This window comes from Hemiscyllium ocellatum, chromosome 10 (genome assembly GCF_020745735.1).
Source record: "Hemiscyllium ocellatum isolate sHemOce1 chromosome 10, sHemOce1.pat.X.cur, whole genome shotgun sequence".
NCBI classification, from domain to species: Eukaryota; Metazoa; Chordata; class Chondrichthyes; order Orectolobiformes; family Hemiscylliidae; genus Hemiscyllium; species Hemiscyllium ocellatum.
Window position 1 is genome coordinate 76,417,621 of NC_083410.1, and position 26,015 is coordinate 76,443,635.

At 41.3% G+C, this 26,015-nt stretch overlaps 1 long non-coding RNA gene and 2 other non-coding genes across 5 annotated transcripts; all 3 read left to right on the plus strand.

The window, feature by feature from the left end:
• The first annotated feature begins 7,933 nt into the window (after positions 1 to 7,933).
• LOC132819466 (uncharacterized) lies at positions 7,934 to 16,102 on the plus strand. Of its 3 annotated transcripts, none has more exons than XR_009645088.1 (5): positions 7,934 to 8,018; positions 8,110 to 8,245; positions 13,653 to 13,728; positions 13,820 to 13,860; positions 15,969 to 16,102. It is a non-coding gene; the product is annotated as an uncharacterized LOC132819466 (long non-coding RNA). The 3 variants fall into 3 exon arrangements; XR_009645086.1 differs by having other exon boundaries at positions 7,939 to 8,006; XR_009645087.1 differs by lacking the exon at positions 13,820 to 13,860 and having other exon boundaries at positions 7,939 to 8,006.
• Positions 12,705 to 12,771, plus strand: LOC132819951 (small nucleolar RNA SNORD50). Its single transcript, XR_009645165.1, has one exon. It is a non-coding gene; the product is annotated as a small nucleolar RNA SNORD50 (small nucleolar RNA).
• LOC132819952 (small nucleolar RNA SNORD50) lies at positions 13,932 to 14,001 on the plus strand. The gene has a single exon (XR_009645166.1). It is a non-coding gene; the product is annotated as a small nucleolar RNA SNORD50 (small nucleolar RNA).
• Positions 16,103 to 26,015: the final 9,913 nt, after the last annotated feature.

Sequence of the window (26,015 nt, forward strand, 5' to 3'; positions counted from 1 at the left end):
AACTATTTCCCCACATTCTATACCTTGTATGTCCTTCTCCACAGTAAACACTGATGCAAAATACTCATCTCCTGCAGTTCCACACATAGGCTGCCTTGCTGATCTTTGAGCGGCCCTATTCTCTTCATAGTTACCTTTTTATCCTTAATGTATTTATAAAAACCCTTTGAATTCTATTTGAATTTAATCCTATTTGCAAAAACTATCTCACGTCCTCTTCTTGCCCTCCTGATTTCCTTCTTAAGTGTACTCCTACTGCCTTTATATTCTTCGAAGGATTCCCTTGATTCCTTCTGTCTATACCTGACATATACTTCATTCTTTCTCTTAACCAAAACGTCAATTTCTTTAGTCATCCAGCATTCCCTACACCTTCCAGCCCTTCCTTTCACTTGAACAGGAATATACTTTCTCTGGAGTCTAGTTATCTCATTTTTGAAGGCTTCCCATTTTCCAACTGTCCCTTTACCTGTGAACATATGCCCCCAATCAGCTTCTGTAAGTTCTTGCCTAATATCCTCAAATGTAGCCTTCCTCCAATTTAGAACTTCATCTTTTAGATCCAGTCTATCCTCTTCCATCACTATTTTAAAACTAATAGAATTGTGGTTGCAGGCCCCATTGACACCTCAGTCATCGGCCCTGCCTTATTTCCCAAGAGTAGGTCCCAAGTTGTGGGCGGCACGGTGGCACAGTGGTTAGCACTGCTGCCTCACAGCGCCTGAGACCCGGGTTCAATTCCCGACTCAGGTGACTGACTGTGTGGAGTTTGCACGTTCTCCCACGTGTCTGCGTGGGTTTCCTCCGGGTGCTCCGGTTCCCTCCCACAGTCTAAAGATGTGCAGGTCAGGTGAATTGGCCATGCTAAATTGCCCATAGTGTTAGGTAAGGGGTAAATGTAGGGGTACGGGTGGGTTGCGCTTCAGCGGGTCGGTGTGGACTTGTTGGGCCGAAGGGCCTGTTTCCACACTGTAAGTAATCTAATCTAGGTCAGGTTTTGCACCTTCTCTAGTAGGAACATCCCTATACTGAATCAGAAAATTTTATTGAACACACATTTAACAAATTCCTCTCCATCTAAACCATTAACACAATGCTTCCCAGTCTATGTTTGGCGACAGCCTTGATTCTGACACCAAGGAGACAACACACTGTTTGTTACTGGCCGCAGGAACATCTGTCAGTGCCTCTGCCTAGAGAGTCCCCTATCACAATCAATCACTCGGAATCTGACTTACCCCTCATTCCATTAACATCTGTCTTGATAGCAGAAACTTGACTGTTTGTGCTCCATTCCCCTGAGAGCCTATCATCCCCTAAATTTTCCAAAACAGCATACTTGTTTGAGATGGGGATAGCCACAGAAGACTCCTGCACTACTTGCCCTTCCATCCTACTTTTGCTGCAGTTAATCCATCTACCTGATTGTATGTGCAGCTTTTCTCCCTTCCTATAACTGCCATCCATCACACCCCCTAGTTCTTGTAAATTCCTCAATGTCTCAAACTGTCGCTCCAACCGATCTGATAGGATTTGCAACCAAGCAGATTTCCTGCAGACATAATCATCAGTGACATGGAAACTTTTCCTAAACTCCCACATCCAACAGGAAGAGCATATCATTCTACTAAAGGCCTTCTTTGCTCCTTCACAATCTTAGAACCAGAAAATAGCACTTTTTGCTCTAAAAAGGTGCTCCAGGCTAACTTAGTACTTATGGTTTATATTTTTATAATTTAATCAAGAGACAGATTTCAATAAAACATATAATCAAGAAAGAACCCACTCTACACACTGTTACATATTTACGGCAAGTTTACACGTTAAAAACCACGCATTTATCTGTTCCTATGCGATGAACTCTCCCACACAAGTTCCTCCAAGGTCAGCTGTGAATTTCGTTGTTTGTTAATTTTTCCTAGACACACTCTGATGTCAAAGGATACATGAACTCAAACTCAAGAGGATCCAGCACCAATCCCTGCGGAACACTGCTGATCACAGGCCTCCAGTCCAAAAAAAACTCTCCTCCCACCAGCTGTCTCCTACCATCAATTGATGTTATTCTCTTTAAATAGTAGAACTTGGGAGTTCTCTGTCACTCATATTTTAATAAATAGCAAGGCGAGCTTTTCTGGGTGTTTGTTACAAATAATAGAGGGGTTCGCCTCTGTGTTATAGGTTTGAGGGTTTGTTTTCCAAGATTTGTTCAGGTTTAGACAGATCCACTCAGGGATTTGGACAGATTTGGGATACAAAAGATTCCGGCAGATTTAAACACTTGGCGATTAGTGTCCTAGATGTTTAAACAAAACTTTGGTGAAACAATTTGTTTAATTTCAATCCCTTTAAATTACAAGAGAAATGGCTCTTAAGATTGCTAAAGAGATTCAGGGGTTTGAAGATGCTAAATTTGCAAAGTTTAGAAAGACAGATGGAGGATATACTTTTAGAAGTAACCAATAGGTTAGACCTTGGTTTAACAAGGGACAAAAGGAAAGCTAAAACTGTTAATGGAGTTAGTTAAGCACTCAGGAGTATCAGAGACAAGTACAGTATAGTTAGAAAAACGTCAATTGCAATTGAGGCAACTGAAGTTAGAAGATAAAGAAAGGGAAAGAAGAGCCATGTTAGAGGAAAAGAAAGAGAGAGAAGGCTGTTCACTGAGCAAACGGAAAGAGAGCGCGAATAGAAAGGAAGAGACAATTTGAACTCCAGAAGTTGTGAATTAGTCAGGAAAGTCAAGTTAGCAGGATGGAGATGAAGGGAGAAGGTAAGATGTCGAAGCCTTCTTTATTTCATTTGAAAAATTGGCTAGGCAAAGTGAGTGGCCAGAGAACGTGTGGGCAGTGCTAATTCATACTATGGATGTAGGTTTGCTTGCTGAGCTAGAAGATTCACTCTCAGACGTTTCATCACCATACTAGGTAACATCTTCAGTGGGCACTGCTTGTGTTTCCTGCTTTTTATTCATATGTTTGGGTTTCCTTGGGTTGGTGACGTCATTTCCTATTATTTTTCTCAGGGGTTGTAAATGGGATCCAAGTCAATGTGTTTGTTGATAGAGTTCCAGTTGGAATGCCATGCTTCAAGGAGTTCTCCTGCGTATCTCTGTTTGGCTTGTCCTAGGATGGGTGTGTTGTCCCAGTCGAGGTGGTATCCTTCCTTATTGTATGTAAGGATACTAGTGAGAGAGGGTCATATTGTTTTGTGGCTAGTTGATGTTCATGTATCTTGGTGGTTAGTTTTCTGCCTGTTTGTCCAATATAGTGTTTATTACAGTTCTTGCACAGTATTTTGTAAATGACATTAATTTTGCTTGTTGTCTGCATAGGCTCTTTCAAGTTCATTAGCTGCTGTTTTAGTGTGTTGGTGGGTTTATGGGCTACCATGATGCCAAGGGGTCTGAGTAGTCTGGCAGTCATTTTTGAGATGTCTTTGAGGTAGGGGAGAGTGGTTAGGGTTTCTGGACATATTTTGTCTGCTTGTTTGGGTTTGTTGTTGAGAAATCAGCAGACTGTGTTCATTGGGTATCCAGTCTTTTTGAATACACTGTATAGGTGATTTTTCTCTGCTCTGTTGTAGTTCCTCTGTGCTGCAGTGTGTGGTCGCTCATTGAAATAATGTCCTAATGCAAATTTGTTTGTGGATGTTGGGATGATTGCTTCTGTAGTTCAGTATTTGGTCCAAATGTGTTATTTTCCTGTAGACACTGGCTTGAAGTTCCGCATTGGAAAGAAGTTACAATTTTGAGAGATACATGATCTAATCATCTCAAATAGTAAGAGATGAAATTATTTGCACTCTTTCTGACATGTTACCCAAGAGAGTGGTAATTAGTGGAATAGATGGATAGAAATTTAGCATTCCCCTGTGTAAGATCAGGTTGGAGAGCCGAAACAAAACTGGGGAAGTAACAGTGGGAGTGATTGACAGAGTGTCAGTTCCAGGAATTCAGTTTGTTTTTAGGAACTTGCTAGCAGGAATCAGGATGGGAATGACATCTCTTGTGGTGGTGAAGCCAAAGGAAAACCAGAGAACCGAGGAATTAAAAGACAAATACCCTGGAATTTTTCCAGACTGTGTAGTAACAATATCCCACGGTCACAAAGCAAAAAAGAAAAACTAAAGAGAAATATGAATGAGTTGGGGTTCAGTTAGCTGACATCCTGTTTGATGTAATGATAAAGGAAAAACCTAACCAAGTACAGAGGAAGCTCAATTATCCGACTACCAATTACCCAAAAATTGGATTATCTGAAGGAGATCTTGAGGTCCTGATGGAAACATTACATCAAAGACGTGTTTCCAACAGTGATCACATCTTTTGTTTACAGTGATTAAACACGCACCACCTCCAAATGACTGTCTGCCCACCCTCTCTCTCTTTATCCCATATGGGTTACCCAGAGAGATTCAGTCAGACCAACGATCTGCTAATCTGTTTAAGGAAGTCATGATAGCTTAGGCATACAGTACTTTGAACCATCCTGAAACCCAGGGAGCTTTGGAAAGGTGGCATCAGATCCTGAAAACCATGGATTACCTAAGTGATTGAGCTAAAGATATACTATTCGTATTGTTTGCCATTAGAGATGCCCCAATTAATTAAAGAAAAATTGATAGGACCAAAGTCGGAGATCCCACACTTGGATTATGTATCTGAGGTGAGTGGGAGAGTAAATCATAAGACCATGAGACATAGGAGCAGAAATTTTGCCATTCAGCCCATCAAGTCTGCTCAGCCAGTCAATCATGGATGATAGGTTTCTCAATCCCATTCTCCTGTTTTCTCCCTGAAAGCCTTGATCTCCTTTACAATCAAGAACCTATTCATCTCCATCTAATCAGGTGGTAAATTAGCTAAACAGCACCTGAAGAATGCACAGCATAGAATGAAGCAGGTGGCAGTGCAAACTCTAAAATTCAGACATTTTCCCATGGGGGTGACATATTAGTATTGTCACCAATGGTAGGGGATCCCTTCAAAGCCAGGTTTAGTGGTTCCCTATCAAATTAAGAAAATGTTGATTCACATAAACGATCTGGTAAAGATGCCAGATAGAAAAAAAAACTGTATCAGGTATGTCATGTGAATATGCTGAAACTTTGAGAGATAGGAAATTGGAGAAACAGGTGTTAGAACTGCCCCACAGAGGAATCAAATCCAGATGACATGGGCTTCAATGTGCCTTAAAATATGTTAAATAACGAGGAAGTCCTTGAGATGTGGGATAGGTTAGTGAACTATGTGGCTCAGGAGCAAAGAAACCAGTTGAAAGGTTTGTTGTATCAGTATGAGGGCATCTGCAGGAATAAAATGAGGAGGACTAATACTTTTGTGCATGAGGAGCAAGTAGGGAATGCTGTCCCAATAAAATAATACCCCTACAAGCTTAATCCTCTCAAATCTACACAAATCCATAGAACATAGAAAAATACAGCGCAGTACAGGCCCTCTGGCCCTCGATGTTGCGCCGACCGAAGCCTACCTAACCTACACTAGCCCAATAACCTCCATATGCTTGTCCAATGCCCGCTTAAATGACCATAAAGAGGGAGAGTTCACCACTGCTACTGGCAGGGCCTTCCATGAACTCACAACCCGCTGAGTAAAAGATCTACCCCTAACATCTGTCCTATACCTACCACCCCTTAATTTAAAGCTGTGTCCCCTAGTAACAGCTGACTCCATTAGCGGAAAAAGGTCCAACCCTATCTAAACCTCTAATCATCTTGTACACCTCTATCAAATCTCCCCTAAACCTTCCTTTCTCCAATGAGAAAAGCTCCAAGTGCCTCAACCTTTCCTCATACGATCTTCCTACCATGCCAGGCAACATCCTGGTAAACCTCCTCTGCACTCGTTCCAATGCCTCCACATCCTTCCTATAGTATGGCGACCAAAACTGCACACAATACTCCAGGTGAGGCCGCACCAGAGTCTTATACAACTGCAACATGACCTCAGGACTCCGGAACTCAATTCCTCTACCAATAAAGCCCAGTACACCATATGCCTTCTTCACAGCACTATTTACCTGGGTGGCAACTTTCAGAGATCTGTGTACATGGACACCAAGATCCCTCTGCTCATCCACACTACCAAGTAGCCTACCATTAGCCCAGTAATCCATCTTCTTGTTACTCCTACCAAAGTGAATGACTTCACACTTAGCTACATTGAACTCCATTTGCCACCTTTCTGCCCAGCTCTGCAACTTATCTATATCCCGCTGTAACCTGCCACCTCCTTCTTTGCTGTCCACAACTCCACCGACTTTCGTATCATCCACAAACTTGCTCGCCCAGCCTTCAAGCCCCTCCTCCAGGTCATTTATAAAAATGACAAACAGCAATGGTCCCAAAACAGATCCTTGTGGAACACCGCTAGCAACTGCACTCCAAGATGAACCTATACCATCAACTACTACCCTCTGTCTCCTTCCAGCCAGCCAATTCCTAATCCAAACCTCTAATGCACCCTCAATGCCATACCTCCGTAGTTTTTGCATTAGCCTGCCATGGGGTGCCTTATCGAACGCCTTGCTAAAATCCATATACACATCTACTGCTTTACCGTCGTCCACTTCCTTGGTCACCTTCTTAATGACCTCAATAAGGTTTGTGAGGCACGACCTGCTCTTCACAAAACCATGCTGACTATCCTTGATCACATTATTCCTATCCAGATGTTCATAAATCCTATCCCTTACAATTCTCTCTAAGACTTTGCCCACAACAGAAGTGAGACTCACTGGCCTATAGTTACTAAGGCTATCCCTACTCCCCTTCTTGAACAAGGGGACCACATTCACTATCCTCCAGTCTTCAGAAGGAAGTGGATGCGATGTTCAAGGTATCATCGAACCGAGACAGAATGAGTGATGTTTGCTGATTGTGTTAGTTCCCAAGCCTAACTGCATGTTATTTTCTTTAAATAGTGAAAATTAGGAGTTCTTTGTAACTCATATTTTAACAGGTCATGAAGCAAGATGAGCTTTTCTGGGTGCTTGGTTTAATTAAAAGGGATTCACCTCCATCTCATAACAGTAATATTGTCAAAACCCTCAGGACATTGAGCTAAAAGTTAGGAAATGGATTTAGCCTAGTGAGATCTTTGTTGTCCAATTCATACAATACGCCGAACGGTCTCCTCCTTTGCCGTAAAGCTGCGTTTGATGATAGCAAATGTACGATTTGCCACTTTAAACGGGATGTGCTCATACAGTCTGCAGAAACATGCGGAGGAAAGAGACAATGAAAGAAAAGCGTGTATATTAGAAAGAGAGCGCAATTATCTCCCCCACCCCCCACTTTCAGTGCACACTTCTCGTTAACACAGTATAATGAGCAATCAGGAACTGGCCATTCACTCTACACAAGAATAGTGTGTCGGACGCGATGCATTCACCGATTCTGTCAAACCCTTGCGTCCAACACTAAAATGTCCATCTGTATTTTGTGGCTACTTTGGAGAATACTCTTCGGAGGGTCTTTGGGACTTATTGGGTCGAAGGGCCTATTTCCACACTGTCAGACTCTATGATTCTAACCATGAAGAGTACTAAAGGGAACAGATGTGAGCGAAAACAAGGAGGTAGAATCCCAAGAGAAAGGGTCTCCTTCCGGATGCTGGGCTACCTTTTCCGGTTCCAACTCCCTCGTCTCCCCTCCTGAGGCCGGAAGATTTCCCATCCCCACTGAACTCCATTTCAAAATCGCAATTTGGTTAAATTCTTACACGATGACTCTATAACCATTTCTGTAGCGGTTCCCGAATGAACACTCACACCCTCAACTAGGGTCAGCGACTATTTATTGTTTCTCCAATCCCTACTGCTGGAGCATAGAGATAGCGACATCTCCCATCTAAATGCGCATGTGCTAATATGCTGCCGTCTTGTTGCGCATGCGTTTAGTGAACGTCACAGGCAGTACTCCGCGGAATTGGTGTATATAAAGGAAACGGCCACGTTCGACAGTCTCTTTGTGTTTTCTACCATGTGAGTAAGAATGTATGTGATATAGCTTTCTTCAAAAAGTATTTTTCTTAAAACGCTTCCTTTCCTGATGGTGTGATTATTGTTTGTTATTTTACCATAACAGAATGGACATTACATGATCGTAATAAGAAACTAATTCTCTCGGGTGATAATGCGCGCCATATACTGACTTTCAGGATGGGATCCCTGAGGTCGTGCGGAGGGAGTCCTGGCACTGATTTCACTTGCTGAAAATCTAGGTAATGTAAGACTACCTGTATAAACTGAATTCACTGAACATTGTTAACTTAGGCTGATCACCGATGTTATTAAAAATGCCGCTATAACTACTTTTTAAAACATCCTTATTTTTCCGCCCCGTTTTTCGATCATTGATCAAGCAAGTTGTACTACTTGAATACCCCCAGAAAATTATGAATTTACGGTTTGACGGGTTTTTTTTAAACACTCGATCTGTCTGTGTATATTGATCTCAATGTAAAACGGAGTCTGAAAGAGTCTGTACGTGAAAGTTAGATTTATAAAAACTTTTAATTTTTTCCCCCTCTTTATTTTCATTTGGGCCGTGCTACTCAGGCCCACAACTTTGGAAGCTTCTCTGCCCTGAAGACCTTTTTCAGTTAGTAGTATTCGCACCTGGATTTACAAAGTGATGTTCTCAGGTTCTTGAGCCCATAAAAGTAGAAGGAAATCTGTGCAATGTTGTATTGTCAAAAGTGCTGCCTTTCAGTTAGAGTAAGTCCTGATATGCCATACTACTTTGTGTGGAGGAAAGAGTTATGATGTCCATATTTCTGAAAGTAGGATGTCTGGGCTATTAGCACTCCAACTTTGCTGAAAACAAGTTTGATTGTTATTGCATTGGTGTCTACCAAAGCATGCTTTTAAAATCTTTCTGTAAAGAACTGAATTGTCTATAGGATATATTTGTACCATGTAACTAAAGTTAGTCTCTCCCCAAAAGAAAGAGACAGTTCGTCTGTCCGTCCTAGTACCTCCAACAATTAATCCATGTGTAGTGGAGGCATGTTTTAAGTCCCAGTTTAAATAGTGTGACAAACTGAATTCCTAGTACTCTTAAATGCTGGAAAGCTTTCCAGGATGCATTGATGCTTACACTTTGAGCATGTGACACTCTGGGGTAGAGCCATGTGCATTTCTGCATGAAGTTATTGGCGTCAGTATGGCTTGTTTAACTCCTTTTTGGTCAATTAATCCCTTTTGGAAAGTTTGGAGTTTTGTTACCTGGAATTTATCCTTTCTTAGAGAAATCTGGTTTTCCAATTCTGCTCCGTCCTGAGTTCTAGTGGAACACTTTCCTAATGTTTTACCACACAGATCTGCAGTGGCAGGGTGTTCTTTGCCTGTCTTTCTGCACACCCTCGTTTAGCTATTGCTACACGTTTCTCCCTTGGTTAGAGTCAATACAGCAGTCCATGTTAAATGTAATTCCAAACTAAACTAGTTTCATCTGCCTGCTCCTGGCCCCTGTCCTTTCAAAACTTTCCTATTTATGTACCTACCCAAATGTCTCAACAGTTATTGTACCCATATAAACTGTTGCTTCAGGCAGTTCATTCCATCTGTTAACCAACTTCCGTTTTTACAAAAAAATTCCCTTCATCTTTATTTCAAAATCTCACTCGCTCCTCACCTTTAAATGTATGCTCACAGTTCTGAATTCATCCACTTGAGGGAAAAGACAACTGCCATTAATTCTCTGTACCCCTTGTTATTTTATAATTGCCTTTTAAGGCTCAACCTCCTATAGACCAGTGACAGAAGTCCCAGCCTTTCTTGTAACTCAAGCGTTCTATACCTGGCAACTCCTGGTAAATCTCTTCTGGACCTCTCCAGCTTGACGTACTTCTAGAACTGGAGACTGAGGCCTCTTCTAGAATACAATGTCTTATACATCCTCTATGAACTAGTATACTCAAAGACTGGACAATGAGGGAAAGCATGCTAAACACCTTTTAACCACTGTCTGTGTCACAAACTTCCAAGAATTATGTACCTGAGCCCTGGCCCCTCTATTCTAAACGTTACCCAAGGCTCTTGTATTAATTGTATAAACCCTACCATTGGTTGTTCCAAAATGCAATGCCTCTTTTATCTAGATTGAACTAATTTTTCAGGCTATTGACCCATTTGATAAAAGATTCCTTTGCAAACTTAGAAAACCTTTTTCACTGTCTGCTATGCTACCAGTTTTGGCATCATCCAAAACTTACTAACCATGTCTTCTATGTTCTCATCCAAATCATTTTATATAAACAAGAGACCAAAGAGGATATAAAAGACCTAAGGGGCAATTTTTTCACGTAGAGGGTGGTACGGGTATGGAATGAGCTGCCAGAGGCAGTGGTGGAGGGAGGTACAATTGCAACATTTTAAGAGGCATTTGGATGGGTATGAATAGGAAGGGTTTGGAGGGATATGGACTGGGTGCTGGCAGGTGGGACTAGATTGGGTTGGGATATCTGGCCGGCATGGACAGTTTGGACCGAAGGGTCTGTTTCCATGCTGTACATCTCTACGATTCTTGTAGAACACTGTTGGGCCTCCAAGTCTGAAAAGCAATCCTTCACTGCCACACTTTTTGTTTTATTTTCTTGCTGTTAACCCAATTATGTATCCAATTGACAAGCTCCCCCTGAATCCCATGTAACTAATTTTAATAATTACTTACTATGTGGAACCTCAAAGACTTTACAGTCCAAGTAAACGCCATTTACCCCACTGCCCTCAATCTTTGTAGTTACTACTACTTCAAATTCAATCAAATTTGAGACATCATTTTTCTCCCACAACCATGCTGACCATCTCTAAGCAATTTGTATGTCTCCAAATGTCCAAAGACTATATTTAAAAGTCCCCTTCAATTTACCCACCACCACAGCCAGACTTGTGGGTCTATGGTTCCCTGGTTTCTCTTTCAACCTTTTCTTAAAGGTTGAACATTATCACCACCCAGTCATAGATATACAGCATGGAAACAGACTCTTGGGCATCTCATAGTTTTGTGAGGAAAAGTGTCTCTAAACTTGTTTGCATTATAGATGATACAAGTATTTCTACAAGAGGTCTTGCAATTTCCTCCTTACTTCAATGTTCTGGGACATATTGGATCAGGCCCCAGAGAGTTATCCACCTTTTTATATTCTCAAAGACCTGAACTTGGCATGCAAGCTGTTTTTAAAACATCAATTACATCTACATCTTGGTCTCTATCTCTTCCTCACAGCACAAACTCTAAATTTTCACTTAGTATCTACCATCTCCTGAGTTTTGACACAAGCAGCCACCTTGATCTTTAAGGGGGCCCTTGTCTCTTGTGGCACTTCGTAATATATTTGTAGAGTGTCTTGGATTATCCTAAACCTTGTCTGCAAATGCTATTTCATATTTCCTGTTTGCCTTCCTACCTTTTTTTAAGAATGCCCCTCCACTCTTTTTATATTAAGAGATTGGGGTCTTTTTCAGGTGACGTGGCACTTCACTATACCACCTCCAATCTTGTATTTGCTATACCCAGTGTGGCCTATTGTGCCCCTAACTAGTCAGTCTCTTCCACTATCAATTGCTTGGGTCTTACCTAATCCTGTTCTACAGCAGAGCCAGCTGTAGTACCATAGGCCTGGCTGCTGCTGTTACACTCCCCTGTGACAGTATCCAAAATGAAACCCTTGTTAGAGGGGAATAGTCATAAGAGACCCCTTTGTTTATCTATCTGCCTCCCCTGGTCACCCCTCTACCTTACTGAACCCATTGGTGTGGCCACCTCTGTAACATCTTATCACTATATGCTCCTCTGTCCAACTGAACAACCTCCTCTGAGGAGCTGCAGCCAATTACACTTCTTCCAGAACTGTCGTCAGGGACATTAGGCTGCTCCCTAACCTCACATCTTGCAGGAATGTGTCACTTTAGCCCAGTACCACTCAGTGAAGCCCAATGGTCACCTAGCTGCACTTATGCCAACTATAACACGAACTGGTTACTTGTATAACAATGCAATCTTCATAAACAGACTACCCCTAGGCTACAACAAAACCCTTTCTTTAAATTAGAGGATGAAGCACAACAGTAATGTAAATGTTTGGGTTTTACTATTCCTTGACACTGGGTTCTTCCTCATCTGCTGATCAGTTGTGTTAACTGAGCTGACTTCTCCCAGAATGCTCTTTTGAAGTCTTGCTTCTGTCCTCCATTGGGCTTTGTACATAAAATGAAAGGTATGTTAAAATGCAAAAAGATTAAAAAATATATCAAACACCAATAAAATCAATCACTTAGGTGATTAAGAATTAACTGAATTAAAATGACCACTTTTTTCAATAAAGTCCTTTAAGAAAACAGCTAACTGTGTAGGAAAACTCTTGAAATGTAAATGTATTTCCCTTCAAAATGCATATCTTGTAGCTTCTAAACTAAGGGGTGGCAAGAAAACTTCAGCTATTCAATGAAGGCCTCTAAAAGCTAATTTTTTTCAAAGTTTTGGGTTTTTAAACATTAATGCAACAATCAATTAAAATATTGAAATATTTTTTAAACTTAATTGTTTAAACCTGTAATTCCAGGAGCAGCTGCAAGCTCTGCTCATTGATTACTGAAATGTCAATTAAGTCACTTTACACTACGACTTAGATATAGGTCAGTTAGTTGAGCTACAGGTTTCCTCTTGATTCTTGGTCTTATCAATGATGAGCAAATCCCGAACCTGAAGTTCTGATGAGAAAGGTACGGATCTGACTGCTGAGATTTGACTAAGTACAAAAGCTTAAAATTACACATGATCGAAACCCTTTGCTAGTCAGGCAGCATTTGTGGGAAAAACAATGTCAGGATTCAATAGAAAGTCAGTACCCTGAAATATTATTTGTTATGAGACCTATTGCTTCCTGTCCATCTTATTGACTTACTATGTAACAAAGTGACCTAACTGTCTTCTGTTTAATTCTGACCACCTCCCTCGATGTGCCGTCACAATCAGTTCTACATGATGGGTGACCCTCCAGATGTTTGATCCTTGTTTTAGCAATTTGCATAGGTAACTGTTTTATTTAAATGTTCTCTGCTTTAAGATGGCACATAATTAAGACCTGTTTTTGTAATTTGAATGGGGTGAGCCAATGATATATCTCCTGCAGTCCAGATGTAGTATCTTTATATAAAGGATGTCAAATACTGTTCTGCCTTTCTGTAATTGAATGTCTCTGATTTTTGGAGTAAGACATTGTGAAAACATGTTTCTGTTCATGTCATAGTCATAAATTTATGTGCAAACTTGACACTGCAATCTCAAAAGGCAATCTTTTATCTTGCCCACCAAGCCAGTGCCACTTTCAAAGAACAATAACATACTGAAGTTAATGGCATTTGCAATTCTGTATGAGCAGAAGTCAACAATCAACGTTACTTTTGTAACATCTCCTAATCCTTTTTGACTTTTTCTGATCATGGGGAACCACTGGAACACTTGCATCCTGTTTGCAACCCTTCTTGAGATTTTGCAGAAAATGATTTGAAATTCAAGTTGTAATTTTACCTAAACCAGCTTAGGTGTGTAAGTACAAGTGTAGCTGCTAGTGGCTTCTAGCTTTCACCTGCATTGATAATCTAGTCATACTACATACTTTTTAGGTGGCCTGGCTATGCCTGAACTACAGTGAAGAGAATCTGCATTGACTGATTCCAATATGTGCTGCAATAGAACGAAGTAAGCTTATTGTATAAACCTCAACATTTGAAATTTTAGTCATGATACTGGTATGGTCCACTCAAGATTATTTTTTTTTTCTTTTCCACAGTACTTTGGTAGCAGATGGAAGTTTGATGTTCTGATTTCAGGGTAATTGCAACACATACTATACTAATTTTGATGAAAATCTGTTTAGCTACATAGTTAATTTAAAATGGTCTAATCAGTGATGTTACTATCCCGAACCTGACATTTGTGATGAAACACTTAAACGGATCTGACTGCTGAGATTAGACCTCAAATACACTTTTCAGTTATCCAGTGTTATTTTGGTTATGCTAGTATGGCTATAACCTGATGAACGGCTTGTGCCTAAAACGTCGAATTTCCTGTTCCTTGGATGCTGCCGGACCTACGCTTTAACCAGCAACACACTTTCAGCTATACACTTAATTGGCCTTGTCTGAATTTGCGTGTCTTCCAGAACAAGTTGGTAGCAGTTAGCAAAATGTTGGGTAATTTCAGGATTTACTTTGTCAGCCATATCTTGTAGTCTCGTGCAGATCGTCAGACTTCTTTAATATATAATGTTAAGTCGGATGTGCATTTGACAAACTGCCAACGTTAATAAATCTGGACTAAAATGCTTGTCATTTTGTTCAACTAGCTGTTATGGTGAGGTTTGTGCACTCCTTCCCAGAATGACTATTGTTACAGCATGAGGTGGTGACCATTTGGTCTATTGCATCTACACCGGCTCAAAATGCATTCCATATTCTAATAACATAGTGAATTTTCTCATCACTTTTGCATGTCATTTTAAATTCATGCCCTCCTGTCACTAGGGACAGCTCTATTCTGTCCAGCCCACTTCAGTTTTGAAAACTGTCATCAAATCTCTTAGCTCCCTTCTCTCCAAGGAGGACAGTCTCCATTTCACTCCTGTATAAAATCACTTCACTTCAGTTTCTAATTTCAGAAACAATTCTTGTAAATTGTTTCTGCTCTCCAATGTAATCATATTTTTAGTATAATGTGGTATCCACAGACCAAAGTCAAATTGTGTACATCTCAAGTTCACATCACTTTGCTCTTTGTACTGCATAAAGCTGCAGACACTGCTCTCTCCACCAGTCGTACCAACTTCAAATATCTGTTAGTGCTCAGGTCCCCCTGCTTCTGCTTATCCCAGGCTCCTGTCCCAGAGGTGCATGACAAAGTAGCATTTGGTGTCAAGGCATCTTAAACTAGTTAAAAGCTCAACTCATCTGACTACTATAAGTTGCTTTACATGCAAAAGATTGGGGGTAATGTCTACAGGGAAGGTCTGGACACTGCAGATGTTCCTTGAGGGTAGTGTTCAATGCTGATCCATCTACAGGTGCTTCAGTAACCTTCCCTCAAAATCCAAAGCACAGATGTCTTTCAATGATTAAAATTGTTTGACTTTTGTGCTTTCTCATTGCTTACAGCCCAAGGTATTTGCTTTAGCTACAACTGGCATGGTCTAAAGAAACTAATCTCATCCACTAAAGAGTTGCAACAGTGCAGATTGTTGTAAGAACTAGTTTGTTTTGTCTTTTGTGGATTAAAATGGAAAAGGAACCGTCTGCCTTCTGGTAGGTGGGTTGCACGTGAGCTGAAACAAAATGTGTCCAAATGGGATTGTTACAACAAGGTACTAGTCATTGACCAAGGCCTTCTGTCTGCAGACAACAGTAATCATCTCCCAAGTGGCTGATCAGCTTGAGCTGTGAACAATGTTTTTTTTTGGGGGGGTGGTGCAATTTGATCTCAGGCTTAAGTCAGACCTTGTAAGATGGTAAAAGTCACCTGTACCACCTGAAAACAAGTGAAAGCATTAAAGAAGCAAGATTCTAATGAACACAGTCGATTAGCAAAACCTGTGAACAAAGACCACTGAACTGCTTTCAGTTTCCCTCTGCCTATGATGTGCGATGTTTTTCCCACTGTGTAAAGGGACTAAAGTTAAATAATAAATACTTGCTATTTATTTGTAGTTAAATATTTTTACAATGAATGTACTTCTCTAGTAGTGAGTCATTTCTGGGAACCTGGATCCAAAAGTCAGCTTAACTTGGGAATTCTTGTACTTTAACCTTTTAGTGGTCACTGCAGAAACTTCAGTTTAAACCAATTGAGGTTTGGGGCCTAATTAGAAACCTGATCATTTATCTTTTTGAATTAAAGTTGAATTAAAGCTGTAGCTTCCCTAATCTTGTCCATTTTATTCACAGGTATCATCTATAATCTGAAGACTGTCCAACCAGATATGCAGTTGACTTTGTCTTGGTGCACATTCTTAGATGACAATAGTGTTTCCCAAGTTACAATATAACTAACAATTAATAAAATTTTGGTTTCAAACCTGCCTTTGGTCAGACTGTTGTGCTATATTGGAGCCTGTCTGTACAAAAAGGCTCACTGCATCTTGTTAAAAGCAGAGGACCTATCACTCCCTCCCTCATGGAGTAGCACCTCTCCCTACAATCTGTTAAGTAGTGGGAGAAGGGATTGGTAATCTGACTTTTTGTTTCAGCAAATTCTAGTGGTTAAGTAAGAGATCCCTGATGCTCACTTTGCAATCCACAAGTAACAACTTAATTTGTTCATTAAGAGTTAGATAATTAAGTAAACTTGACAGACTGAACAATTCCCTTCTGATTTCTCTGAATAACATGATTCTGATAGCATGCTGTTTCAATAACTCCTACTTCTATGACAAAGAATTTACGCTCAATTACAGTTGGGTTACTTCCTTTTCTGACTGATCTTTCTATCAGGACTGTTTCCTCTGGATTCTTTTTGTCCAGGAATTTAAATGGTGTACCTTGTAAATGTTTGAGCTGTTATTTCCAAACTGATAGCTCGCATTCTTCTCTTCTTCCCCTTCCCTTTTGTTTTACTTTCTTGTTTACCTGTTATGGAATCTTGTGACCACACAGCCCCAGAAAAATTCTAGGGTATTTTTCTTTTAACTCTTAAATTGCCTGGTTTTCTTTAGGCTTTCCACTACAATGGACATCACTCACACCTGTGACTCTATTATATCATTTCCAAAAATAATCTGTATTCCTGGAATAGCCAGTTTTTCCATTACTCCCATTATCACTTCCCCAATCTTAGATTTCTCAGCCTTGTCTTACACAGGGGAAGACTACTCTTCTCTCCGTTTATTCCGCAGATTACCACGCTCTGGCAATATTTCAGAAGGAGTGCAAATCTTTTCATGTCTTACTATTACAGACTGACTAACTCCCCGTATCTCCATTCTACCTGCATAAATCATAACCACATAGGTGACAATTGCGTGCTACCTTGCTATCCAACCCCTGACTAGGCTTTGCACTCTCCTGCAGCTCCTTGACTTCTCTCAGGATTTCCTTCACTACCTTAACTGATTCCACTCTTTTAACCTCTTATCACAGTTTTTCCCAGTGTTTTTCTTAAACTACCAGCACTGTGACTGTGACTGTGTCTCTCACCTTTATTGTAGTCAAAACAGCTGGGGTCTTTCACCTCTCTTTCTACCCTTTTTGGCTTTCTTTTATCACTAGTGGCAAACTGATCTACTTTTTGTTTTTTTTCATTGAAGGATCTCCCTCTTTTCCAATTTCTATCCCTTTGGAATGAAATTGCTTTCAGAAGCTAGGTTTTGATTTATGTACTAATGCATATTTATCTGCCATCTTTGCAGCTCTTCTTGTGTTTTAACTTACTGTTCCTCAACAGGAGTTCTTACCACTTCTGGAAGGGAGTTTTTAACTTCAGCCAGCAGAATAATAGCTCCAAGAGTCTTGTATATCTCTTTTCTATTTTTAATGCTCTCGTCCATCTATCACTTTACAGTCCACAAGTAAAATTATTTATCAAATTCTAAGTGAATGAATTAACTAAATATTAACAAACCAAACAATTCCTGTCTAACTACTATCAATTTCTGAATAACACAAGATTCTAATGATATGCATGTGTGGCCGGACGGGCCTCTCCCATTGGCTGACTTACGAAAAATCGGATAATAAATAAAGCATGCTGGGTAATCGAGCCAAGCATCAGCCAAAAGTATCTGTGCTTTAAAAAATCTAATCAAAGTTGCTCTGCTTAATTCTTTCAAATTTGAAATAAGTCCAACCTGGTTCCTTTCTTATATTTTTGAACTGTTTAGACTAGATTACTTAATGTGGAAAGAGGCCCTCCAGCCCAACAAGTCCACACCGACCCTCCGAAGAGCAACCCACCCATACCCATTCCCCTACGTTTATCCCTTCACCTATCACTACAGGCAATTTAGCATAGCCAATTCACCTAACCTGCATGTTTTTGGACTGTTGGAGGAAACCCACACAGACACCGGGAGAATGTGCAAACTCCACACAGACTTGAACCCGGGTCTCTGGTGCTGTGAGGTAGCAGTGCTAACCACTGTGCCACTGTACTGCCCACTGATTTGCATCTCATTCTAATTGATAGATACTCAAAATAGCCTTGTTTACTTATACTCTTCTGACCCTTGCACTGACAATGCTGCAAACACTGCACTACCTCTACCTACCAACTTTATTTAGATTAACATTACCCACACAGTCTCTAGCCAGTTCATCTGTAACCAATTTCTCAAAGGAAATGAAAAAGGCTTCTGCATCTTTTTCATCAAGTTTTGATAATGTGTGAACATAGCCAACAGCCAGGTGTACAACTATGAAGAGTTTGCTCATCATCACTTCTATCCTGTACTTCTACTTCTGACATTTTGAAGACTTTTTGCTTCAAATTCCAACTTCATTCTTTCCAACTTGAACATTCTTTTTGTTTATCTTCTGCGACTGCCTTCCTCTCCTTTCATTTTTGTTCTGTTTCTTTCTTTTTCTCTGCTTTTAACCATAGTTCAAACTGTTTCAGTTCCCTTTTTCTTTTTCCCTTTGTTCTACAAAGCAATTCTTTCCTTTTCTTTTCTTTTTCTTCTTCTAACTCCAGTCTTTTAAGCTCACTTTCTAATTCCAGTTGTCTGCTTTACAAGTTTTTTCCAACTCTACTGCTCTTGACTGTTTCTCTGATAAAGTCATAGAGATGTACAGCACTGAAACAGACCCTTCAGTCCAACTTGTCCATGTCGACCAGACATTCCAACCCTGGCCTAGTCCCACCTGCCAGCACCCGGCCCATATCCCTCCAAACCCTTCCTATTCATTTACCCCTCCAGGTGCCTTTTAAATGTTGCAATTGTATTAGCCTCACCACTTCCTCTGGCAACTCATTCCATATACATACCACCCGCTGAGTGGAAAAGGTTGCCTCTTAGGTTTTTTATATCTTTCCCCACTCACCCTAAACCTATGCCCTCTAGTTCTGGACTCCCCCCAACCCAGGGAAAAGACTTAGCCAAACATTTAGATAATTAGACAAACTTCATCACAATTTCAGTGTTCCTTTTATCCCTAAATTAAACCCAATTTTAGCATGTTTGCCAATTCTGTAACTGTCATCTTTTTCAGTCTTTCTAAACTTTCTTGGCAAATTTAGAAAACATCTTTGACCCCTAGAACTCTTTAGCACTGTTAAGAGGCATTTCTCTGATATAACCAACAACAAGCAAATTTTCCACCCCTCACTCAAGTTTTTTTTTAAAACAGCTAGAACTAAATCAAGTCTTGTTTAAATCTGTCCAAATCCCAGACTACATCTGTCCAGATCCTGGTCTCGAGCCCTCAATCTGTTATAAAGCAGAGGTTGACCCCACTGAGAACTATAACTGAATCACCTAAAGGGGATGCCTTGCCCTATAATCTTAAAAAGGTGTGTGAGAAGGGTTGTAATCCATTTTTTTTCTGCAGTGGTGAAGAAATCCTGACACACACTTTACAATCCACAAGTAAAAAATTGTTTATCAAATTCTACCAGTGAACAAATTAACTAAACTATTAACAGACCAAACAATTCTCCTGTAACTACTAACAATTTCTGAATAACACAAATTTGTAATGGTATGCTATTTGTGGTCAGTCGGGCATCTTAAAATGGCTGACTTACAAAAAAAAATCAGATATTAAATAAAGCATGCTGGGTAATTGAGCCAAGCAAGAGCCAAAAGTATCTGCGCTAAAAACACTGAAATACAAGTTACAGACCCAGACAGGCTGCAGCTGCAGACAGCACAATATACAATTGACCTAGCCCATTCCCAGGGCAATAGGAAACAGAGTTGTTTTCCAGAAAAAAGGGGCACCTCACACCCTTATCTGGGAATGCTCCCTGCCCCTAACACCTTCAGGAATAGAGGCCCAAGGACCACCCCATCATCGACACATCAACATCTGATTGGGCCTGATCAATCCATTGATAGGAATTGAAGACCTTTCAAGGACCTTGAAACCTTTTAGCTGTAAGAATTACCGCAAAATCATTCTCGGGATCTGTAACTTGAGACCAACAACTGTGAAGAGGTGACCCTGGGACTACCGGAAGGAGACCAGATAATCATTGCCACATTGATCATGGTCAAGATCTATGTGGTGGCTATATGATTATCCAGGGTAAGTTAAAAGTAGTTGATAGTGTATTTGTTATTATAGTATTAATTGTATTGAAATAGATAAGATCATTCCTTATTACTGTTAAGAGTTGACTCGTAGTTCTTTGCTGAATATAAGGGTCATAAACACACAGTGTGACAGGCACAACAAATTGGTGACTCCGCTAGGACTCGATAAGAAGTGACTTCATCGCTCTGAAACCGAACCCCATGGAATCTAATATTGCCGAAAATCGGTCTGAATTATGAGGATGACGTTCTATGTGATGGCCAGGAATTCAAGTAAATCATAGGGAACAAAATGGTCTATGTTGGACTGTTCTTCAAAGGATGAAGCCAACAGGGGTTCACTTTTAATCAAGCAAAGTACTGTTTCTTTGTGTGTGGGGGTAGGGGGGAGGATAGGTAAGATAAAACATCAAAAGTTGGGAGAGATTTGATGGGATTAGGACAGGAACGTAATGAAAGCTGTATCCTCCGTTTGATCCACTCCCAATACCCCTTAGTTTAGTCGAGAAAGGCACCAGAGTAGAGGATTATCTCATATGGGAAATGAAACTAAGACAAAAAAAAGTGACCCATACGGGCAGAATTTGCTGTAATGATGAAACGGGACCAGAATTCCCAAGACAAAAATATTGGGAGGATTTGAGAAAAATTCAAACAAAGTGGTCTTCCAAACTTGAAACGGTTATCGCAATAATATGCTGTCTGGGAGAATTGCCAGGAACTGAGCAGGAATTGAAAAAGATTTGTAAAGAATTAGAGGATGCAAGGAAAGAAGTGACGGAGTTGCAATAGAAAAACATGACTCAAGACCAAAGAAATCAAGGTAACCTATTATCCATTGGACAATTCCAAACCCAATTTGAGAAAGCACACCATAACACCCAGCGCGAAGTCTTAGCTAAAGAGACAGCTGAGAACAAAGTAAACCAGTCAAAAAGTAAACATGCAAATCAGCAAACAGCAGTCAAGTAATGTACAAATCAAATAAGGAAAAGAAACAGGCAGCTACAGACGATACTAAGTACCTGCAGGAGACTGAGAAGTTAAAATCCTAATTCTCAACCTGCAACAGAGTAATGTGCACATATAGGGATGTTAGAAGTGAAGACAGGAGATAGACTAGGATGAGCTCGGGAAAGACGCACAACATTATACCATGTGCACAGCTGATTAGGGTCTGCCCCCACCCTTCCCAAAGGAGTCAACTCCTGCAGTGCCCCTGAGGACAGCCCCTGTTGCAATGAACGTGATTACCAACGAGAGACAGATCGGAAACACCGATACCCCAGCGATAATATACATCATCCCATTTACAGTAGCACAGTTAGTGGAAATCACTAAAAAGATTCCAGATTTTGAGCAATCTGAGCAGATCCATATGCATTCTTTGCGAAGGTCAGACAACAAAAGGTTTTTCACCAAAGGGTGAGAGAGAGGAGTTAATACTCATGATAATATGTTTCAACCAGGAGTACATTACTGAGTGGGTACATGGGTTTTCTCCAGGTGCTCCAGTTTCCTTCAACAGTCCAAAGATGTGTGATCCCAGTCATCCTAAATGTAAGAGACGGAACCCTAGCCAATACGACAGAGGGAATCCTAACTGTAATTGGGCACAAGAAAAGAGATCCTGTAGATGGGCTAAACAAGTGCAGACAAAAGAAGGGAGAACATCTGACTGCCTTTGCCAGTCATTTATGGGTGCACTTTTCAGGAGTCCACGGAGACTTAAAAGGGGTCAGTTATCTGAGGCTGACTTGGCTAAGTAGGCAAGGACTTTAGCTTCTCATGCCATTGAAGAAAGCAGGAAGGCATGAGTGAGCTTCGATCCCACAGAGCCAAACCACAATAAAGCAAAGGTTCTGAGGAGAATGTCCTGGGTATGGAAGAAAGAAGTCCATGAACTAAATAAAAATAAAACAGATAAAGGAGGGAAAATATTGTTTTTCTGAACTTTCAGCCCGGGTCTGGTGTGGAGAATTGAAGGCAGAGGGGGATCTCTTACCAAAGGAACCCAGTTCCTCCTTGCACAGCCACGGGGAGAAACAGAGGGGCACAGCAGGGATATACAAGGCAGCCAGCGTGGTGGTACACAGGACACTATGCGTGAGAATGTAGAGCCCATGCACAGCCGCACTCAGCCACAGGGACCACCAGATGTAGCAGGACCAAGGGATGATAAAGGGAGTCACCAACTCATTAAAGGCCCAATTCAGCAGTGGACACTAGCCAATCTATGTACTCCCCATTCCCAACCTAGGAGGTATCCACATGACTCGATCAGGCGTCTGCCTCCCTAGTGTGGGTTTGCAACACGAAGTGAGATAGTGGAGGTAGACCACAATGCAAGGTAGGAGGGCACCCCATAGAACTTCTTTGGGATACTGAAAGTTTCCACGCAACCTCAAAATTTGATGTTTGTTCCTGGTGGACCATTGGGTCTATTGTTTTCAGAGGATTTACTTGCCATCTACAGAAGGAGTACATTACTGAGTGGGTACATGGGTTTTCTCCAGGTGCTCCGGTTTCCTCCCACAGTCCAAAACTGTGCAGGTTAGTTGAATTGACGATGCTAAATTGCCTATCATGTTCAGGGATGTGTAGGTTAGGTGCATTAGTCAGGGGAAATGTAAAGTAACAACGTAGGGGAATTGATCTGGGTGGGATACTCTTTGGAGTGTCAGTGTGGACTTGTTGGATCAAAATGGCTTGTTTCCACACTAGGGATTCTATAATTACTGAAACAATTTGAACCAGGTGACATTACATGCCAGCATCCTGCTATCTTAGTTGATCTTCCCCCGGCGCAGAACACATTCTTAGTGCCGTCTATATGACTTGATGTAACCTTGCCATTGATCCAGTAAATTCTTGCATAGGACCCATGTCTTCAGTTAGCAATCCTCTTTCCATCATTCCAACAGGAAGTTATGCTAATCAGAACAGCACAATAGGGGAGTTTTGGTTCAATTCCCTAACAATGACCAAGGATCCGGCTAAGGGGATTCAAGATGGCGGCAATCTAGGAGGGTTGTATTGCTGGGCTCCGCACCACAACATCAGCTGGACAGAGCTAGAACCCATCCCAACCAAGTCATTGTAAGCCACAAAACTATTAAAGAGCTATAGAACTTTAAAAAAATCATTTACCTTTGTTTCTGCTACGAGAGAATGGCAAAGAAAGGAGGGAGTTCTTCAGAGGCCAGGGCCGCAGCTCAATCCTCTGGGGCGGTGGGTTGCTTACTCTAAATTAGATCTCTTACAGTATGGAAATAGGCCGTTTGGCCAAACAAGTCCACACCAACCCTCCGAAGAGCAACCCACCCAGACCCATTCTCCTAACCTAGGTTTTCCCCTGACTAACGCACCTGGCACTAGCATGGGGAGAATGTGCAAACTCCACACAGACAGTCGCCCGAGATGGGACTTGAACCTGGGTCCTTGGTACTGTGAGGCAGCAGTGCTAACCACTGAGCCACCGTGTCGCCCCTGACTCAACAGGCCTTGGTTGAGGAGCTTGCCAAATCTCGCAAGGTTCCAGGAAAACAGATCAACAGAAAAATCGAAGTCAAGCTGGCTCCTGTCTCTGCAATGCTGCAAAGCATGAACAGCACCTGGAAGACCTGGGGGAAAGGACTGCTGAGCTTGGATGCCACGTTACAGGGGCAGAAGCTGAGGCTGATTCATCCAAGAGTCAGATTGAAGCCCTGGAAATGTGGGCCTGTGGTTTGATGGTTCTGCTGGATGATGGGGCGGCATGGTGGCACAGTGGTTATCACTGCTGCCTCACAGCACCAGGATCCCTGGTTCAATTCCAGCCTCGGATGACTGTCTGTGTGGAGTTTGCACATTCTCCCTTTGCGTGGGTTTCCTCTGGGTGCTCTGGTTTCCTCAAACAGTCCAAAGTTGTGCAGGTCAGGTGAATTGGCCATGCTAAATTGCCCATAGTGTTAGATGCATTATTCAGAGGGAAATGGTCTGGGTGGGTTACTCTTTGGAGGACTGGTTGGGCTGAAAGGTCTGTTTCCACACTATATGGAATCTAATCTGGAGAACTGGGCAGAAGGAAGAATCTCCGTGTTGTCAGTCTGCCAGCGTGGACGGAAGGTGAGCAGCCATTGGAAATTCTTGAGAAGTGGTTGTTGGAATTCCTTAGCTTGGAGGCTGAAAATGGAAGGATAAAGACTGAGAGAGCCGACTGGGTTGTGGCACGGAGGCCAGGAATGGACCAGCGCCCTTACCCTGTCCTGGTATGGTTCCATCATCATAAAGACAAACAGTGTGATGGAAGCTTCCAGAGCCCAGGCAAGGATCCGAGGGCATTGGTGTGTGAAGACGCCAGGGTCATATTCTTCCAAGACTTTTCAGTGGAGGTGATCCGGATAAGGAAATCCTACGACGGCATCAAGAAGAGATTGAGAGAGCTTGGGATCTAGTATTCGGTAAGATACCTAGCTTAACTATAATGGATCTGTACACTTATTTGACTCGCCAGAGAAAGTGAAGAACACACCTGATGATTGAATAGATACAGATAACAATGTTGTTCCGATTTGTCCTTCTTTAGAGAGGATTTGGTGGTATATCCTTTTTGTTGGTAATAAGTTGCATTAAATTATGCTTGGGATGGATGGAGTATGTATCTTTAATTTCTAACTTAAGTTATACCAAGGGATGGGTGACATATTTACTTTTAACGTACTTGTGTACAGTATTAAACTTTCTTTTCTTTTTTTGCCATTTTATCTTGTATTGCCTGTGTTGGTGGCATTACCCAAGCTAGGAAGAGTTCAGAGGGTGGTTGTGATGGGTAGGAGGGTTTTGGGATATGTAGGTGCCCCCTTTGGATGGAGGTTAAATTCCTTGAATCAGTGCCTTTGGCGCTTTTTTGCTTTTTGTGTTTTTGATATACAATGTTTTTACAAGTTTTGTGTAGGTTTGTTGGTTGTAGCTGTTTTAGTTTGTAGTTTTTTATGTTTTGTGTATTTGCTTTTCCTGATATATTGGAAAGGAACATGTGGTTGGCCAGAGAAGTACATCTGCAAAATTTTCAGAGAACAGTGAAATGACAATATGTTGGTGAGAAAAGGTATTCGATATGAGCAAAGGGAGCCTAAGATCACCTGCCTCAAGGGTAATATTTTGCTCTTTCTCTTATAATCAAAACCTTTCTCAAAGTGTGAGTTGGTAACCCGAATCATGACAAGTGAAGGGCCCTGAAAAGAGAATTTGACAGATGTACTACTCAAGGAAAGCAAATTCAGTGATTTGTGTGTTGAACTAGAACTGGTAGATGTTTGAAGGCGTGTTCACGCTACAAGCAGAGATTTTCCATTTTGTTCTAGTCCGTGCAAATGTCATACTAGGATTGATCTCTTTTTGACTCCTCCAGCGCATTTGGGCTTGATGGCGTCATGTACAATTGGCTACTATCTCTGATCACACTCCAGTGTACCTAATGGTCAAGAGTAAGGACACTATGGTAGGTTTGAGGCACTGGCGACTAGATCCCTTCATCCTTAGGGATAGCAAGTTTACTGAATATCTTTCCACTGAATTCAGGGCTTCTTTAGACATTAATTCAGACTCAGCCAGTAATCCATCCATTCTCTGGGAATCTGCTAAAGCTAATGCTAGATAGTCAGTTATTTCCTATTTTGCCAGTAAGAAGGGTGAGCAGTAACAATTGGTCAAAACATGGCTGAAGGCAGCCGAGAAGGCATACTTTGAGAGACCCTCACTG